The following is a 21,370-nucleotide window of genomic DNA, read 5'->3' as shown; positions in this document are numbered from 1 at the left end:
AAACTCTGGGGCAGGATCTGATACTGCAGTCCACAGGCAGAATTTCTTCTTCAGGGAAAGCTCATTTCTGCTTTAAGTTCTTTGATTAGATTGTGCTGACCCAGATTATCCAGGGTAATCTCCTTAAAGTCAACTGATTGTTGATGTTTACCACATCTACCAAATAACTTCCCTGTAACACCTACACTAGTGTCTGACTGAATATCTGGGTGCTACAGCCTCACTCTAAGTTGACACGGAAAACTTTCTATCACCGTGGGTAAGGGCATATTCTACAAGGTGGTACAGTATGTGTTAAGGAATGGACATTAAGGAAGAAAACAGATGTGAGAGAATGCAAGGGTTCCTTACCTGTTCATCATCCCACAGAAAGGCAGGCTGGGGTTGGGTATTCTCGACAGTGCTTGGGTCTGTCATTCGAGGAACCTCTCTGCATATCGTGATACTCCTTTCTTGTAAGCCTGGGAGAAATCCTACTAAACATTCTGTTTGGGTTTAGTAGGCATTGACTGCTACTGGAATTGTCTGAGAGAGCCAGCTGCCCAGCACCTGGAGACCCCCCAGGCCCATGGGAAGGTGTAGCCCCTTCTGTCAGGGGGAAGAAGCCTCACTCAGATGCAGCCCTTATGCCAGCAGGAATGGGGACCCTGCTTCCAGTTGGCCTCCTGTCCAGGCTACCCTGAGTGAACTCCTGGGGCCCCTTTCAGTTCATTCTTCTCATTGCATCAGAACAGTCTGCAGGGTATACATCAAAATGTTAACAGAAGGCATTTTGCTTTGGCAAGATGCAATTATGTGATCATGCTTCGTTTTTTATTTTCTATCTTTCTGTATTTACAGAAGTTTTTACAATGTGAATATATTAATTTTATAATAAAAATCAATACAACAAATACCATTTTGAATAAAAATGGAAATGAGTTGATATGTCATAAGGTAGAAAATAAGATTCTTAATAGTTTTTCCTTTTCTGTGCGTCTCCGCCTGTAATTACCATAAGCATCTCCCTGAATGTACAGCCTGGAGTCTGTACATTGTCATGTACATGTCTGTGTGATAGCAGTGGTCCACAGGGACAACAAAGGATTCCCTAAAGCTTGGGAGAGCTCCCCTTTGTGGGAAATGGGGTAGTTTGTACATTCAGAATATTGGAAATGGTTAATCCAAAGTCTTGTCTTTCTTTCAACTAGACTGGCCAATCGTAAGGAAAAAACGTATTTGAATCATATCCTAAAGCACCTTGTGCCTTCATAAAATTAACTCAGTAACTTTGCTACTATGCTCTCTCTGTTCTTCTTGCTTTATAAGAAACTGTCAGATTGGTATAAAATTTAGATAAGAAATTGTGGCCCAGGAAGAATTTGAAGGGGGAAGAAGGGGGTGGTACACATACATTCTGCATCCCTTGCTGTACACTTTAGTCAAAAATAGTTTATATTATCAGAAGTGGGAAAAGATGAACAGACAGAAAAATCATTAGGCTGCACTACCAGGAATACGGAAACAAAACAGGACCCTATGAGGCCTTCCCAGGAGAGCACCTCCCTCCCCCACGCTTCCCTCTACCTGCCTTCTGTCTGCAGAAAAAATTTAGCCGGAGGATAAGTTTAATCAGAGAAATAAGGAAATGCAGAAACAAAGGAAAAGCAAACAGGACAAAGTAATAATAGTTTAGTCATTAAGCAAAGTCAAGGGCTGGTAGTTTCTCCTCAAGGGCTAGAGATAATATTCTGAGCCATATTTTTTTAGCTGTTTTGTAAATACTGAACCCCCAACCAGGTGGAAGAAGTGAACTGCATGATGACCAGACTGTAGCCATGACGTCAGCTGCCACAGTTCTGAGAACTGACATCAAAGAAATGGGAACAGGTGGACCCTGGAACTGAAGACCAACTGTACCTAAAACTATCAAGATGACGCTGATCAGACCACCGCATGACCAGTTTCAAGATGAGGGTCCGAGCTGGCTGTGCTGTGTCTGCATGGAGCCCCCTCCCTCTGTTGATGCACCCCTGAAACTCCCTTTTAAAAGCTCTTTTGCTCACTGAGCAGCAGAGGGGAGTCAGCCTTTAGACATGAGTCCACCCTCCCCCCCGGTTGCCAGCCTCTGAAATAAGACAGCTTTTCCTTTTCACCAACACTTGCCTCTCGACTATTGTCTTGTGAGCAGCGAGCAGTCAGACCTGAGTTCTCTTAACAGTACTAGATCAAGAGTTGTCGTTTGTAGAGAAAAAATTCTCACAGAATATACCCAAAATATCCTGAAGGCTGAATTTTAATGTTTGTCAAAGCAGTGTTTCTGATCATTTTCAAATCAATTTAATTAACAAGTAATATTCTTGTAGTGCTTATATTGTACCAGAAAAGTGTCAGGAATAATAATACAGTAGTAAACAGAACATACTCATGCTTGCCCTTGTAGAGCTAAATGTTCCAGTGAGGACAGACAGATGATGGACCTAATAAGTCAGTTACTTCCATGCCCTGGCTATTGTAAATAGTGCTGCAATGGATATTGGAGTGCATGTATCTTTTTGAATTCTGGCTTTCTGCAGGTATATGCCCAGGAATGGGATTGCTGGGTCATATGATAGTTCTAGTTTTAGTTTTGTAAGGAACGTCCATACTGTTCTCCATAGTGGCTCCACCAATTTATTTTCCCACCAACAGTGTAGGAGGTTTCCCTTTCCTCCACACCCTCTCCAGTTCGTAGATTTTTTGATGATGGCCATCTGACTGGTGTGAGGTGATACCTCATGGTAGTTGTGATTTGCATTTCTCTAATAATTAGTGACGTTGAGCATCTTTTCATGTGCTTCTTGGCCAACTGTGTGTCTTCTTTGGAGAAATGTCTGTTTGGGTCTTCTGCCCATTTTTTGATTGGGTTGTTTGTTTTTTTGATATTGAGCTGCATGAACTGGTTGTATATTTTGGAGATTAATCCTTTGTTGGTTGCTTCATCTGGAGGGAAATCCAAGGAAGAAGGAATACATGTGGCTGATTCACTTTACTGTACAGCAGAAACTGACACTGTAAAGCAACTATACTCCAACTAAAGAAAAAGAAAAGAGGATTTAAGGTAAACTGAGTTCAAAATCCCCCAAAAAAGTCAGTTACAAAGTATGTTGAAAGCAATAATTAAGATAGGGATGGATGGGGAGGTGGAGTGTGGTATAAAATGAGAATTATTGTAAGAGACAAAATAAAGACCCTACTTGATTCATTCCCTGAAGTGGGAACTCTTTGGTTTAACCTACTTCATAGTGGGCAACTGATGATATTGACTCCAATTTCATGAGCCGTACTTAGTCTGGATGTTCTGGTTCAGTGTTAAGAGCAACCAAGGAGAGACTTCTGTGGTCTTGCCACTCTTAGGGTTCACTGACCTTGAGAGCCGATTCTACTTCTATTCCTATTCGATGGGGAGAGGAGACGCAGAAACAAGAGCCCTAGATATGTCTTAGCAACAAAGACCTGGGCATTAAGAAGTGAGCTGCCTTGTGCACGGTCAGTGCGGTTCATGGGTGTTGAAAGATTAGGATGCTGGCATGAGTGACCCCAAAGCCATAGCCAATTTATCCCCTAGTACAAAAGGCACAGTGTCTAGGGCCACTATAATTTTAGGATACCATGAAAATATTTTAATTTCTTTCCAAATCAGAAGAAAAAATGAACATAATCCAGCTCAGATTGCATTTGTCTTAAGAGTGCTAGTCATAAAATATAATTTTTTTTTCTTGCGTTAAGCGGGCCTCTCACTGTTGTAGCCTCTCCCGTTGCGGAGCACAGGATCCGGATGTGCAGGCTCAGCGGCCACGGCTCACGGGCCCAGCCGCTCCGCGGCACGTGGGATCCTCCCGGACCGGGGCACGAACCCGCGTCCCCTGCATCAGCAGGCGGACTCTCAACCACTGCGCCACCAGGGAAGCCCTAAACTATAATTTTAAACAATTTTTTTGAAGGAAAGACCCATGAATGTCTTAATGTGGCTCTGCCCACAGGCTTGTGCCTTTCATAGTAATATTGCCAACACCCCCTCCTTCTGTTTTGTTGTTGTTTGGCATTTCTCCTTGTCACTGAAGGAAAGATGCTTATGCACTTGGAATGGGGTTGTCAACCCACACCCATGCCCACCCTTCTTGTGTGACATAAACAGATGCCTATAGAGGAGCCGGGAGGCCAAGACTGTCACCCTGCACAGTTCCCAGCACTAGGTAGCGCTGTGACACATAGCTCTTAAATGAGTGAGTGAGTGAATAAATGGAGGAATGCTTGAGTTAATGAATGAGTGAATACTTTCTTGAATGACTGAATGAGCAAATGAATTAACAGATGCTTGAGCGAGTGAGCGGGTGAGTAAATGAATAGACACCTATGTTGGTGGTGATGTTATTTCCTTTTCTCTTTAGCTGACTTTTTTTTTTTTCAGAGAAACGTGGCATCAACCCCACCGAATGTTTCAAACAATGAGGTTGTTTTCAAAGCATTCTGTGCCACATAATGCGTGCTGTCTTGAGCTAAAAGGAGAATTAGAAATAATTTGGAATTCAGTTAAAGATAAATTTGCTAAATCCAGTCCATGATAAATTCAAATTACTTTGGAGCAGTAAAGCATGTGTTGGATGGTGGGCAGCTCGGTCGAAAGCCAAACTGTGATGAACTCAGGCCTTGAGAACCAGTGGTTACCTGGAGAGCCTTCAACTATTTAGGTGTACGTGAGGGTCACAGGTCCAGCGGTTGCTGTCTTTTAAAGTAGAGCAGGTTACATGGGACTCCCTTGATTACGTTATTAAGATTCCGTCCTGTTACGTTTCATCTTTTCCTTTCTCTGTGTGATGAAGTGTTAAGCTGTGCTGGGCTGTGGCATCCTGCCACCATCTCAGGAAATATTCCCAGAGAGGACTGGCTGTTCCTGAGCTGCAGTTTCCCAGCAGCAACGGTGCCAAATGCTTCTGCACTGTCTCCTGAAGCACATGCTTATGGCAGGCTAATTGGAAAACCCTGAACCATGAAATTTAGGACAATAATAACATATGTGAAAGTGGGAGAAGGCTGAAAGTGAAATCCATTTAGTAGGGGGGGATATAGAACTGGGTTTCAGTCAGGACTTCAACGTCTACCCTTTTGGTTTGAGAATTCACATTTTAGCTTTATTTTTGTGTCTCTTTCTATGAATCTTCTGTTAGCTGATGTGCAAAGTTTATGTGAAAGGATGCATATATTGTAGGTATATATATGCCTATATATATATATATATATATATATATATATATATATATAGGCATATATATATCTACACCTACATATATTGTAGATGTCAGGGATGGGGGGGGCATGTGTGTGTGGAACAGACAGGAGGTATAAGGGTCCAGTTGTCCAATATAAGGCTGGAACCTAGAGTTCTGGAGGAAGACCTTTATAGATCCCTAAATGTAGCTGAACTTGATTCATTCGGAGGTGTTTTCCCTCTCTTAAAGCTGAATCTTGCCTTTTAATGTAATGTAAAGAAAAATGTGAACTGGAGCCATAAGCCCTTCCACAGATGCAGGAACCAGGCTGCTGATTTTACACATCTTGAAGACCTCAAGGCACTGACTGCAAACATATGGGAGTTGATAATTCAGAAGCCATTCAAAGGTAGGGACGGCAATTGAGTTTTGCGGAAATAAATCCCAATTTAAATCTGATATGTTACTTATCCCAGCTGTTCCTCACCAGGGGCTTATCTCTATGGTGACAGTGTCATGAGGCTTCTCCATAACATGTTAGCATCCCAACATGCTTTTGTTGGGATTGACGTCCAACGGACTGCTGAAATCCTGGGTAGTCTGGAGCCAGCTAGGAGACCTGGGGCCACCACTCTGACCACTGAGAGTTTATTATGTGGCCACAAATGGCTTCTCCTCTACATAAGAGTAGAACCTCCTCTTTGTTTTCTTCAATTCTTCTTATATACTTGCCCCCAATGCTGGGAAACTCTCCCATGCTACAAGCCTCACTGGCCACATGGGGCATTGAGACGTAGGTGCCCGGCATCCCTGGGGCACTAGCACAGGTCTGGCCCAAGAGCAGAAGCTTGCACCTTGGCTGGCAGAGGAGAGCATGTGCGCAAAGGCTACAGTCCTTTGTACTTGTGTCTTTGCTTGTAGTCTTAGCAACATTATTACGGGGCAGCAAGGAACCAGATCAATATGGTGCGTCTTGTGGGCACACAGATTCTCCTTGAGGCCAACTAATTTCTCATGCTAATTCTGAATTAGAATAGGCTTGCGTGTATTACGGAGAAAATGTTGTTTCACACGTTTTTGAGTCAGACACAAAGCTTCAAGAAATGTGGGACATGGGCTTCCCTGGTGGCGCAGTGGTTGAGAGTCCGCCTGCCGATGCAGGGGACGCGGGTTCGTGCCCCGGTCCGGGAGGATCCCACGTGCCGCGGAGCAACTAAGCCCGTGAGCCACGGCCGCTGGGCCTGCGCGTCCGGAGCCTGCGCTCCGCAACGGGAGGGGCCACGACAGTGAGAGGCCCGCGTACCGCAAAAAAAAAAAAAAAAGAAATGTGGGACCCATGAGGGGACAGTCGGGCTCTGCCCTTTCAGGTTCCCGTCGCTCTTTCAGAGCTGTGAGTCTTTTATGGTGTCTCAGCCTTTTCATGTCTCTCTCTTTTCTTCTCCCTTCCAAAGTCAACCTTCTTCTTTTCTCATTGTATCAGGGCTTCCACTACCTCTGACCACTATCCACCCTCCTTTCCGCTTCTGCCTGCTCCATGTCGGCTGAGAGCCTTTGTAAACCATCCATGGCGTCTCCCCAGGGAGAGGGTCTGCTAGTGACGTGCCACACAGGGCGCAGCCTCCCACCCCCCGGGGGCCAGCCTCAAAGCCCAAACAGCTGTGGCCAAGGAGGAGCATCACAGAGGACAAAGCGTGAGCCTTCAGAAGGAACACCTGGGGGGCGGGATCATGGCGTCTTTCTGAACTTCTCAGACAGGGGTGGAGGGGCTACAGGCCCTACCGTGTAGTCTGACCGTTGAAGTCAGCTCCCCTTTCCCTCCTCAGGGGCCATTTCTCTCTGTCTTTGTTCTGTGCGGGTTTTAATATCACCCCTGCTTTCACTGCCAGCATAGGCTCTGGGTCTCACCCTCAAATAAGCCTTGAGAACCCAGTGCTTTTGTGCCACATGAAAACCGGCAGAGAGTCACGTGCTTTAGGGGACAGGAGAGCTCCCTCGAGTGGAGATAGCGCGGGGAGGTTGGGTACAGCCCAGCATTTAGGAGCCTGGCCTCCGGAAAAAGGTCAACCAGGAACGGGTGGACAGGTGTGCGCTTGGGTCATTTATTCAACTGCTCTGAGGTTACTTCTAAAATAGAGACGAGAATGTGCACAGTGATAGAAAAACTGACAATACCAGTGGCTCCCAGCACTGTCAAGTCGAACTTCCCTTTCGATAAGGAACACGTTGTATAAACTCTTCACTTCCTGAAGTGAAATTTGTAAGTAACGTTACCCACCTGCCCACACACCTGGTCTGCGCTCCTGGTCATCCAATGCAGAGGGCAAGCCTCCAGCCTCTGGTGCCTGAGCATATATGTAGTGAGACAGAGATTTTATTAAAAACTGATTTTTGTTAATCCTGTCTTTAGATTATTATTGATTCAATATATTGAGTTTTTAATAGCTTTAGTCAAGCTTGATTTACATATCACAAAATTCACCCATTTTACATGTACAATTCAATGTTTAGTATATTTACAGAGTTGTGAAACCTCCACCCAAATCTAATGTTAAAACATTTCCATCAACCCAAAAAGAAATCCCATGTCCGTTAGCAGTCATTCCACATTTCTACCCCAACTTCAGGCAACCACTAATCTACTTTCGTACAGAACTGCCTTTTTTTTGGACATTTCATGTGAGTGGAGACCTGTAGTATTTGTGGTCTCTCATGTCTGTTGTTTTTCACTTATCACAATGCTTTTGAGGTTGTATCAATACTTTGTTCCTTTGTATTGTTAAATAATATTCCCCTGTGGGCATATATCACATTTCGTTGAACCATTCATGAATTGGAAACGGTGATGCTACTAATACTCGGATACAAGTCTTTTACAGATGTTTAAACATTCCACGGGTAGGGAAGTGATATTATTTGTTATTTTCAGGAGGGCCAGTGGTGTCTTTAAAAGGGTGGAAGGCTCTGAGTGAAGTTCCGAGCTAAGAAGACCTACAACCACAACCTTCCTCTAGCTGACAGACTAGTCATATTCTTGAAAAATTCAGTAGGCATTAGGACCCCGTGAAAAACACTCATATGTGTAAGCTAAGTAGTTAGACTCTGGGTTCTGATCATGACAAACAAGTTAACCACCTATGTGAACAAACAAAAGCCTTCTGAGGCTTGAGGGATTACTCACCGCGTGGGGTCGGCCTGCACCTCTAGGACATGAAGAGTCCCAGCTTCTCTGCCACCCCTGCAGCCCCCTCAGGGCTCCAGTCATAGTGGAAACACACAGCCCCCATATAGGTGTTCAGAACGGCCCGAGGATGGAACCTCCCCACTGAAACTGTGCAGACAGGACCCACACGATCGGACACTTGTCGACCGTTGATACCTGCTCGTCGATCAGCAGGCTCCCTCCGTGTGGTCTAGACAACAGTCGCGGGAACCAGGGCGGGCTCGCGGAGCGGGGCAGAGCGCCCTGTTTCGTAGGAGGCGGGGCTGGTGTGATGCTCGGGAGGTACTCGGTGCCGTCCCCAAGGATGTGCCCAAAAACAGGGCAAAGGAAAGCTGGCAACGCCGACGGAGAGGGAGAGGTAGCAGGAGGAAGGTGGTGGTGGGAGATGAACTGAATAAGTAAAGCAGCGCTGCCTGTTCACTCTAGCTTGTTTCTGTGCAACAGCCGAACTGTTTCCCCAGATTTACTTCCTCGGCCTCCGTGAAGAACTTAGACGAGATAAACTTACCATTGTTTTCATTGCTGTTCCTCTTGGGGAAATTCATGCTTGATAATGTTTTTTTTTTTTTCCTGCAGATGGTCTGTTTTTACCCTAAAGCCCTTTGTTTCCAGTAACTGTGTGCTTCCCTCTAATACAAGGTTTCCAGGGGGGAAAAACTGCCAAAAATATTTTACGGTGATTGCTTTTTTTTCACATTTGGAAAGGCCGACCAAATACGTGTATTGTGGTCATCGTTCAATTTAAAAACAGGGCAGAGGCTGGTGTGGACGGACGGGCAGGCTGAGGCTCAGGGACTTCTGGTCCTCGTCTCGGGCAGCGGCCCAGCCTCAACGTTACAACCTCAGCTTTTCCTTTTTCCTCCGGAATTCTCCATCAGGAGGCTATTTTTGCTTTGGTTTTCCTGTTCTTATAGCTCTGCTTCCAAACATGCAGCTGAAAACCGTGAGTTACTGAATCAGCTGTAGGTGTTCATTCACTAAGAAATTTTATAATGTGCATATTATATATTGTCTTCAAAATCAAGGCGGTGTCATTGGTCTGGTAGAAGTTTGCAGATTTCTGGACGGGGCTTTCATTGCTTCTCTACCACGTGTTCGTAGATTGCATGGTTTCAGGTGACCAACCATCCTGGTCATCCAGGGACAAGAGGTAATCAGGATGCTTGACTTTCAGCATAAAAACCTGCACAGTCCTGGGCAAACCCAGATGGTTAGACACACTCTGAGTGGTCCCGGTTTGCAAGAATACCCTGGCCGTGTTGCCCCTGGGAGACGCAGCGGCCCCCGTGGCAGTGGGCTCTTCCCCTCTGTGTGAGCTTTGCTCGGGGACAAGTCAGCCTGCCTCGCTACCCATCCGTCGGCTCCTTCATCAGCCACACACTGGACACGCTTTCTTGTAGCCTCTCTCTCCCATCCGTTGGTTTTCTGCGTGTGGGCTGCAGACGTCCCGGCGCTGCCACCTCCATAGTCATTTGTTTAGGGCAGTAAAGAATGAGTTTCTGTGTGTATCACGGTGAGGGATCACGTCCCTTGACCCTTTTCAGGCTGTTGAGGTGACCTCAGCAGCACCGGTAGTAAAACATAAGGCTTCGGCCTCGCACGCTCAGACGCATAGTGTAGTGCTGGGTTTCAGATCTGTGTAATTTTGTGTAATTATATTCAATTGCTCACTCAATCTCTGATGACTTTCTAATGAGCTGTTATTTTCAGAGGTAGTGGAAAAATCAGTTCAGGAAGAAATGATGATGTGAGGGAAATAAATAAGGAAGTGACTGGTGAAGAATTAGAAGAAAACCCGTTGCTCGGAGCAAGTGCTATGTCTGGGGAGGGGGCACTGGGAGACATCGGAGGACCTGGAAAAGAGAAAGACTATGTTACAGAAGTTGAACACACCCTTCGTAAAGAGAGGCCAGCGTGTGGGGAAGGTCAGTCCAATGGACAGATGGCTATTGAAGAAGTCAGCTAAGTCTTTTTTATGTAAAGACTTTATATTTTAGGGCAGTTCTAGGTTCACTTGAAATTGAGAAGCAGGTACAGAGAGTTTCCACATACCCTCTGCTCCTAGACGCGCACGGCCACTCCCCCCCTCCCACCATCAGCAGCCCCCACCAGACTGAGGCATATTCACCAGTCAGTGAACCGACATCCGCTCATCATTATTACCCAGAGCCCATAGCGTACACTGCGGTTCAGTCTCGGTGTTGTACATTCTGTGGGTTTGGAAGATGGTACAACGACAGGTTTCCACCATTATAGTATAATAAAGAGTAGTTTCAGTGCCCTAAAATCCTCTGTCTCCCCCCATTTCATCCCTCCCTTCCCTCACCCCCAACTGCTGGCAACCACTGATCTTTTTTACTGTCTCCATAATTCTGCCTTTTCCAGAATGTCATATAGTTGAAATCATACAGTGCATAGTCCTTTAAGATTGGTTTCTTTCATTTAAAACTATGCATTTAAGTTTCATCTATGTCTTCTCATGGCTTTATAGTTGTGTCCTTTTTATCCCTAAATAATATTCCATTGCCCAGATGTACCACAGTTTATTTATCCCTTCCCCTGAAGGACATGTTGGTGGCTTCCAAGTTTGGCAGTTGTGATCGAAGAAGTCGCTTTTAAATCATGAAAAATATGTAAATTGAACAGTTTAGAAAGTGAAGTATTCTAGATGTTATTTTAAAATTTGAAATATACACAAAGCCTCCCCCCGCCCCGTCCAGGCTCCCTTAGTACTTTTGCTACCCGTTCTTTTAATCCCTGAAGCAATTTCAGTAACTGCCTGTACATGCCTTCTCACCTCCAAGAATGGAAACAACTACTTCGTCCATTTGCTTTTGTCATTATTATACTTCACGAAATAGTGTCATAGTGAGATCTGGGACTGAACTAAGATTTGAAAAAAGAGAGAGAAAGAGAGAGACAGAGAAGAAAATCATCTCCCTGTGAAAAACCTTCACACATCCCATGTAAGTTGTAAAGCATTTGAAGAAAAGCCATAGGAAATAGACGAAATGACTTGTCACTTCACCAAACAAAAGCTGAAGGGTGACCATGTACATGGTCAAATGGCAGCCCCGAAAGCAGCGATCTGTCGCTGTGTAAGCAGCGTGAGCTGAAAGACTTAAACAAAAACAACGTGGTTTACGTTCTTCCTAAGAACTTTCTGCCTGTGAGGAAACAATGTAATGACATGTATTCAGCGTACGCGTGTGAACACACTTTTTGTAGGTTATGCTTTCTAGGGGTTTGTGTACCTCTGAAAAGAACTGTTGCACATGGGATATGTTGCCACCAGGGGGCTCTGGGTGCTGGCGAATTTAGTCTCAATGACTGGCTTTCCATTGTTGGCTGGTGATCATCACCTTTTGCTCAGGTCATTAGACAGACGTGGAAATGAGGGTCACACCACCTAGGCTATAGCCCAGCTCCTTATCAATCCAAAATCTGGGTCCTGAGCTGTTATACTGTACTCTTCAATCTACTGCTGGCACTATCAAAGTTGGCCATTTCAGGTTTTTCTTTCTTTCCCCACAGTAGCATTTATCACTGTCTGTTAACCCGTGACCCCTAGTGTAATCCCCGCAAACAAGGAGGACTTAGTATAATATTAACAATGGGCAGAAAGTACCCACATTTTCACCTGGTTCATTACGGGGCAGGTGTCAGCCTCGGGGTGCTTGTAGATGTTCACAGGAACGCAGGGTCATGGAATCTAGCCTGGAACTTCCAGATCATACTCTCCAGTTCCCCACCCGGTGTAGGAGTTCCCTGAAGAGCCACTTTGCCTACCTGACTGCTTATCTTCCAGTCCTGCTCTGGGGTTTTCTAGGCATCTCCTGCTTCACAGGCAGTTTATTCCATCAGTGGACACAAGATCCTTCCTTGCGTTGAGGCAACGTATGCGGACTCCCTGTGAATTCTGCCAGCTGATTTTGTTATCGTCTCATCTAACTGTTCTAAGAGCCATAGTGGATGAGAATTTGGCAAAAATTGTTGCGTTTAAAAAAAAAGGAAAATTTTGAAAGCACAAAGACAGCCTTTGTAGGGAGTCACAAAATGCTGAACTATCTTTGTGCTGTTCTATTTCAATAGACATAGTAATAAGATGACTTTTGTATGACTTGTATGTCCTGAATCATTGATATTTTATGCTTGCAAATTTTTGTGTGTTGTCTGAATGAGACCATCAGGCCCCAGAACTACAACATGAACTTCTGATGAGTTCTGTTTCTACACCCCCATCGGTGGGATTTTCATCATTTTCTTTTATGTGCACTTCCTACTGTTACCCACAAAGAAAAAGGTATCAACTCACAATGCTATCTATACTTTATATAATATATAAATGGAAAGAACAAGAACCAGAAATTTCAGGTGAATTCTTACATATACAGTTGACCCTCGAACAACACGGGTTTCAACTGCGTAGGTCCACTGATACACATATTTTTTTTCAATAGTAAATACTACAGTGCTGCACAATCCATGGTTGGTTGAACCTGTGGCTGTGGAACCTCAGATGCAGAGAGCCAACCATAAGTTATACTCGAATTTTGGACCACGCACAGGGTCAGGGTCCCTAACCCTGCATCGCTCAAGGATCAACTGTATATTTTTCTTATTCTCTTAGCAATGAACTAATTTGTCAAGTGGGCCACAGGAGAAATAAAAGAAAAACAATAGTAATTAAAGGAATATTTTAGTATGGTTTCCAAAAACTGTTATTTCAAGTGATTCCAATTTGTTTTGGTGGTGGGAGGTAGATGATAAATACTTCTCTTTTCTTGACTCGACACTGATATCCAGAGACAAGGGTAACAGATTGTCAGTTGTTGCCTTTATTAAAAGAAAATGATGGCTGGACTTAGAGATTATCTTACCAAGTAAGTCAGACAGAGAAAGACAAATGTTATATAATATCAGTTATATGTGGACTCTAAAAATGATACAAATGAACGTATTTACAAAAGAGGAAGAAACTCACAGACATAGAAAACAAACTGATGGTTACCAAAGAGGAAGTAAGGTGGAGGGATAAATTAGGAGTTTGGGATTAGCAGATACACACCGCTCTATATAAAATAGATAAACGGGGCTTCCCTGGTGGCGCAGTGGTTGAGAGTCCGCCTGCCGATGCAGGGGACGCAGGTTCGTGCCCCGGTCCGGGAAGATCCCACATGCCGCGGAGCAACTAAGCCCGTGAGCCATGGCCGCTGAGCCTGTGCGTCCGGAGCCTGTGCTCCGCAACGGGAGAGGCCACAACAGTGAGAGGCCCGCGTACCGCAAAAAAAAAAAAATAAAAAAAAAAAAATAAAATAAAATAAAATAGATAAACGACAAGGATTTAATTTATAGCACAGGGAACTGTATTGAGTACCTTGTAATAACTTATAATGGAAAAGAATCTGAAAAAGAATATATGTGTATGTATATATAACTGAATCACTTTACACCTGAAATTAACATAATACTGTAAATCAACTATAGTTCAATTAAAAAAAGAGAGAAAAAGAGAAAATGATACCAATTCTGATACTGATATTTGAGCTGGTTTAATTGACTGACAAAGAGAAGTAAAGAGAGTTTCTCCTTACAACACCTGGTTTACAATCCCATTGGGAAAATACTCCCACAGAGGAAGGCTGACAGTGAGAATCCTCGAAATTCGCCAGTGGGGCATTGAGAAACCAGGTCATTTTTTTATTCAGTGCTGCAGAAATTCTGGAGAGGAAATTGGGGAACCCTGGGGCAAGAGCTGGGCCCTGAGCTCCACAGACCCCAGCTCAACCACCGAGCTGACATTGCTCAGTAGCAGAAATCACCAGGCTCACGTCTGCTCAGAGGACAGCCTGTAGTAATTTCTTGATGTGGCTAAACCTCCCCAGCATCACCGGCAGGAATTGCCTTGCCAGGAAGTCATGGTCAGATGGGGCATTATTTCCCATTGGAAAGTAGGGGAAGCCAGGTGGAGGGCCTGGATGGAGAAGAGCTTCCCTCACCTTGAGGTGACCTGGACTGCCTTGACCAGGGTTGGGGGTGGGTGTGCTTCTCAAAGTGAAAGTGCAGGGTGCACAGGTCTTAGCAAAATTCAGACTGAGCTTCTGACGTCTTTGAAACATTGATTCTTCAAAATGTTAACAGTCATCCAGAGAGGTCTAAAAATGCAAAGTCTAGATCTGCTCTCCTCCCAACACATGCCCACAGGTGCGCGCGCGCGCACACACACACACACACACACACACACACACACACACACACACACACACACACACAATCAGAGAGTCTTAGAAAAGGACTAGGAATATGGAGTCAAGCTCCCCAGATGAAACTTTGAAACTCTCTGCCTTTCATCCTTTCTGCTTTTTAGGACTTGGTTTCTTTTTTCAGAGATTATTTCATCTTACTGACCATTTAAAAATTAAACACACTTGTATGTTTGTATACATATATATATTTATATCTTTTCAAAAAGATGTATAAATGTGACTTTTTGGTATATAAGCAGTGAGGTAGTAGTACTTTAAAAATACTATTTAACGTAATCTGCAATGCATATGTTCAGTTGGTTGCCATTATCATTTGAATAAATCTTTTCTTCTCACTCATTTTCTTCTGCCTTGTAGTCATTGAAAGACCATAGGTTTTTTTTTTTTCTTTTTCTTGCTAATTGTTGGTTTTAAAATACCTTTTTCTATTAATAGGTTTTCTTCATTCCTATAAGAAAGGAGACACAATGTAACATTTGTCTCAGTCTTCTTTTTTTCTTTCTCCCTGCCCCCCAACTGTAAAAGGCACTGACCAGGCATTCCTCTTGGCCATCTCCAGTAAAGCATTGTCTTACTTATTTAGTTATTTGTTTATAATTATGGTGAGTCTCAAATTCTAAACATCATTTTGGAGTCCAGATCTACTGAGGTTCTGTTTCACTTAGGAAGGGATGAATTCTCTTTTATGGGTTCACAAGACTGTGGATCCTGTGAGGTGCTTGAAATATGAGGACGTTTCTCTTAGCTTCCTTTTTTTAAAAAATAAATTTATTTATTTATTTATTTTTGGCTGCGTTGGGTCTTCGTTGCTGTGCACGGGCTTCTCATTGCGGTGGCTTCTCTTGTTGCGGAGCACGGGCTCTAGGCACGTGGGCTTCAGTAGTTGCAACATGCAGGCTCAGTAGTTGTGGCTCATGGGATCTAGAGCGCAGGCTCAGTAGTTGTGGCACATGGGCTTAGTTGCTCTGCGGCATGTGGGATCTTCCCGGACCAGGGCTCGAACCTGTGTCCCCTGCATTGGCAGGCGGATTCTTAACCCCTGCACCCCCAGGGAAGCCCTCTCTTAGCTTCTTATTCTGCTTATAATCAATTGTTGTCACTTGTATCGTCCTCAACTGAGTTTATTCTCCAAATATTCCCAAATACTTGTGATTTCTTTGCTTAATCGCATCTCTTACCTTTATGTTTTAAGGTTTCCACTTTAAACTTTAAGTTTCTTATAAGGTCGCCTTTAAAAACAAAAAAGCTTTTTTACTGGAGTGACATAGACAGGTTGCCGGGGAAGAATGTGGCTTCCCTTTAATCAGGCACTGTTTTATGTACATAAAGTGATTTCTACCTGCTTATCAGATCCATGTCTGGGCTCATAAATTCACTTTATCCTGGTGGCCTTAGTGACGGACATTTCTCCATAAGCTGCCAGAAACAATCAAGGTTTACATTTCCAAAGGTGATACGATAACCAGGCTGGTTTTTGAAAAGGAATGAAACCTTGGTAAAAATAGCATTGAAGGGCTTCCCTGGTGGCGCAGTGGTTGAGAGTCCGCCTGCCGATGCAGGGGACGCCGGTTCGTGCCCCGGTCTGGGAAGATCCCACATGCCGCGGAGCGGCTGGGCCCGTGAGCCATGGCCGCTGAGCCTGCGCGTCCGGAGCCTGTGCTCCGCAACGGGAGAGGCCACAACAGTGAGAGGCCCGCGTACCGCAAAAAAAAAAAAAAAAAAAAAAAAAAATAGCATTGAAAGTGTTCAGAGAGAAAAATTTAGAGAGAAAAAGAGGACCATCTCTTTAAAAATAAATGTAAAGAAGAAATCTTCCAATGTTTGTTTTTATTGATGCTTAGCTACAAAGAGAACTGTCAATGTTTCTGTCTTGCTATAAATGAGCCACGTCTGGTGGGAGCTGGATCACTTGGTGGTCAGTTTACCCACTAGTTTTTCTTTACTTGCAAGCACAAGCCCATCGCATGCTACAAAGTGACCCACTGGATAGGAGTCTGTACTTGATAAATACAATTAACTTAGATTATTTTAGCGATAACTGATAAAGGAATGATCGAGTGATGACATCTTTTTCTCAGTGATAGAAATGCATGAGGGACAGTTTCTGAGACTGAAGTAAAGAATGGGCATTCATTTACCTAATGATCCTTGGGTACTAGTCATTTAGGTAGACTTGTATCATCTATACAAAGACACAAGGTCTTTTAAAAATATTGTCCTTGGGTATAATATGCCCATGATCACACATGTGAAATGCAGTCATAAATCAAAACACTGTCGAATCATGAAGCAGGTATACCTAATACTTACAGTCGAACATTGTTGCACTCCTGAGATTATTATAATGTTATATGTTATATGTCAATTATGCCTCAATAATATAGAGAGATATGTTATACTGTATATATATGTAAAGAGAGATACAGATATGGTATATATATCTCCTGGACATTGGTCTTGTTGATGATCTTTTTGGAGTTGACACCAAAAAAAGGCAGCAAAAGTAAACAAAATGAAAACAAACAAAAATTGAAAATTAAAAAAATAAATAAAACTCCATTGATCCACGTTGGATCTTTCTGGCATCTCACTGGAACTCATGAGATGTCTTCGTATATAATCTCATCTCCTGAATGTTATATCATCATTAAAGTCAAGATATGTCTTTCCTTAAAGGTGGTGATTCTATATAGTGATCTTGATTTGGAGGTGGAAAGAAGTTTAGAGCAAATATTCTATATCACTTTTCATTTTATATATTCTATTTTTCTTACAGACAGGTGTTTCTTCAATATCTAACAATATTATCCATTTGGTACCTCTCTCACCCAACTAATAAATTTTCTACTATTAGAGCAAAAGTTAGTTTAAAACCTGTCAAAGTGTCCTGCACTCACATTTGGAATAATTATTTTATATGAGAAAGTTAAATTAATGTCACCTTCTATAGCTAAATAGAATATTATTTGGATCAATGATCAAATTTTCGTTCTGATTCTTATTTCGGCACCATTAAAAAAGTACTACTGCAACTCAATCTTGATTTTAAGCAAATTTCAGAGCCACCTGAATTGTGTCTTCAATAGCTCAGTACCATAGATGTGATCTATGATCGGTTTCTGGTAGTAAGGAATGGTTGTTGCTCTTTGGGTTTTACCACTAAAACATTTCTATGTACATCTGTAAAATAGCTGCTTGAGTACAGGTCTGTGTGTCTTAAAGCTCAAGATCACATGCACTTTAAATCAAAACTATAATGAGATATCACCTCACACCAGTCAGAATGGCCACCATCAAAATATCTATAAACAATCAATGCTGGAGAGGGTGTGGAGAAAAGGGGAACCTTCCTACATTGTAGGTGGGAATGCAAATTGGCACAGCCGCTATGGAGAACAGTATGGAGGTTCCTTAAAAAACTAAAAAAGAGCTACCATGTGACCCAGCAATCCCACTCCTGGGCATATATACCTGGAGAAAAGCATGGTTTGAAAGGATACATGCACCCCAGTGTTTATTGCAGTGCTGTTTACAACAGCCAGGACATGGAAGCAACCTAAATGTCCATCAACAAATGAATGGATAAAGAAGATGTGGTACATATATACAGTGGAATATTACTCAGCCATTAAAAAGAATGAAATAATGCCATTTGCAGCAACATGGATGGACCTGGAGATGATCACACTAAGTGAAGTAAGTCAGACAGAGACAGACAGATATCACGTGATACCACTTATATGCAGAATCTTAAAAAAAATGATACAAATGAACTTATTTACAAAACAGAAACCGACTCACAGGCTTGGAGAATGAACTATGGTACCGGGGGGAGGGTAGGGAGGAGGGATAGATTGGGAGTTTGGGATTGACACGTACACACTGCTATACTGAAAATGGATAACCAACAAAGACCTACTGTCTAGCACAGGGAATGCTGCTCCATATTCTGTAATAACCTAAATGGAAAAAGAATTTGAAAAAGAACAGATGCACGTATATGTATAACTGAATCATTTTGCTCTACACCTGAAACTAACACAACATTGTTAATCAACTATGCTCCAACATAAAATAAAAATTTTTTAAAAATCACATAAACTTTTATCTTTCTTGGGTTCCCTAGGCTGAGGGAAAGCTACCTGGGTTTCAGCTTTGGCTTTGTCATGTAATCTCATGTAAGGGCTGTACAAACCTGAGTTGGTCACTCATCCTCATCAGGTTAATCTAAGTGGGGATAGAAATGCCCGAATATAGCAATTTAAAAACCATAAAGTGTTTTGGAATATAAAATACTTATCGTTTCATTCACTCACCCATTCCCTCACTCGTCGATTGATCAATTGATTGATTGATTGGTTCCATCATTTACCAACCATTTATTGCATGCCTCCATGTGCTAGGATGTGGGCTTGGTGCTAGGTACTGAGAAATCATTGACATTGCCCTTGAGTTGCTTATAGTGTAAACAGAGGAAACCGAAAAGTAAATACATGGTTCCAACACAATGTGTTAAGTGATCAATTCCAATGCGATATGTTAATGGTTACAAAAAGCTTTGAGATCTCTATGAGAGCTGAGAGACTACACTTACTATCCTACAGGAAGTTACCAAAACACATTTTATGTTTCACATATAGTTTGGTCTGCCATCTTCCAAGTACACCTAAAAGTAGGAAGAACTTCTGTAATTTTTAAAAACACACTTCAGTGGAATGCTATGAGGAGAGTGTGTATCTCTGTATGTGAGTGGAGTATCCATCTCCGTATAATTTTCTGAGTGAGGGTCACTATTTATCTTCTTTACTTGGTACCACATTCAGTACACAGTGGAATTCCAGTAACTACTGACCAGAGGACTGTCAGAATAGGCCTGATTTCCCCAGAAGTGTCCACATGGTGAGAGACTTGAGGGGCTCTCGGGGGCTGGGTTCACACAGGAACATCATCCCCCACGGAAATGACCAAAAGTTGCCACAGTCAGTGACAGACTCCAAGGTACATTAAAGCATCTGGTTTTCACTTTTATAAGAATGATAGCTACTCTTCCCCTTGGATCTTCTACCTAAATCAGACTTCACCACAAAATGGACCAGTTTTGCTCAGCTTGTAGCTATGTCCTAGAACTTTAAAAATTGCTCCAATGTAAGCATTTGTAGTATCATTAAAAACAGGCAATCAGATGTTTAAAATTGAAAAACAAAATAAACTTGTACAAGATGACAAGCACCCTACCTGAGGGATTTGGAATTTTTTTTTTTTTTTTTTTTTTTGCGGTACGCGGGCCTCTCACTGTCGTGGCCTCTCCCGTTGCGGAGCACAGGCTCCGGACGCGCAGGCTCAGCGGCCACGGCTCACGGGCTCAGTTGCTCCGCGGCATGTGAGATCCTCCCGGACCGGGGCACGAACCCGCGTCCCCTGCATCGGCAGGCGGACTCTCAACCACCGCGCCACCAGGGAAGCCCTGGAATTTTTTTGATCTCCTCCAGGTTTAGCTCTGCCCCTTGCTGTGGCCCAGACAAATCAGGTAACCCGTTTGGGCCTCAGTTTTGTCAAATGTTAAACGAAGAAACTGAGCTAAGGGATCTCTTGGGAACCCTTGATTTCGAATAGTCTTGTTTCAGTGATACCAAGACTCTGCCTTAGAAATGTTAAAAAAAATAATAATTCAGAAGAAAAAAATTGCAGGTTGAACTGGATCTGAGAATTGAAACAGACATTGTTGGCAAGTGTTTGCAATATACTCTGGGGTGAAAACCGATTACTGTCTTGAGAATTACGAATGAGAAGGGTTTCACTATCTTACCACAGTCCTTGGTTGGAAGAGGGAGGATTGGGTAGAGAAGAGTTGAATATGGATTTGGTTTAATAATATAAACAACACATCTGTCTGCAAAGAGTTAGGAAAAATGTGAATTTTCCTAGGTCTCATGTTCAAATGCAGGGGCCTCCCCACCTCACACAGCTTCAGGACCTATCACACGGAATGTGTCTTTCGCACAGTGATCTCACAGAAGCCACGGCAGACTTCTACGGTGTCACCATCAGCCCGTCTATATGAAATGCCGCTTTGAATAAGATGCTGCCGTTGTCTGGGTCTCTAGAATTCACTGGAGATTCTCAGAAGTGCAAAAGCGCATGTGTCCTCTCTGAGGTTATAAAGATAAGCCCTCTAGTACTTTCATCACAACAACACTCAAATTATATCAGCAGACACTCTTGATGGAGTTTTAAAATCTAGAATGAAAGGTTGGGATATGTGCTGTTTCTTCTTTCATTTTTAGCCTCCACCAATAGAGACCATTGTAAGAGGCTTTGTTCTTTCATCCCCACTGATTTGTTGTCTTATAGTTAAGGGCAGATGGTTTTGAGAAGTAAGCAGATAAACGGCGTTGCCATTTAGAGATGGTTCAATTTCCGGGTTGGATTTGCATCCTAATCCTAGAGTAAAAAAATAAAATAAAGAAACAGAAAACCGTTTCCAGGTGATCTGCAATGTTCGTTTATGACAGTCATTGCAGCACTTTCGGAACACTCAAGCAAGGGAAATAATGCCCATTATAGAGTTGGGTGAAGAGAAAGCTTTTTAAGAACACTGCATATCATCGTAATGTCAAAACTATTCACGTGGCACAAATCAGAGTGAAATTAGTTCG

General features: G+C 43.1%; 1 protein-coding gene across 4 annotated transcripts in view; it reads left to right on the top strand.

The window, feature by feature from the left end:
* Positions 1–21,370, top strand: part of DSCAM (DS cell adhesion molecule) — a 738,508-nt gene that overhangs the window by 246,063 nt on the left and 471,075 nt on the right. The window lies entirely within an intron of this gene.

Source organism: Kogia breviceps, chromosome 5 (assembly GCF_026419965.1).
Source record: "Kogia breviceps isolate mKogBre1 chromosome 5, mKogBre1 haplotype 1, whole genome shotgun sequence".
In the NCBI taxonomy this organism is placed as follows: Eukaryota; Metazoa; Chordata; class Mammalia; order Artiodactyla; family Physeteridae; genus Kogia; species Kogia breviceps.
Note: the sequence above shows the minus strand (reverse complement) of the source record. Positions and strands in the feature narration are given on the sequence as shown.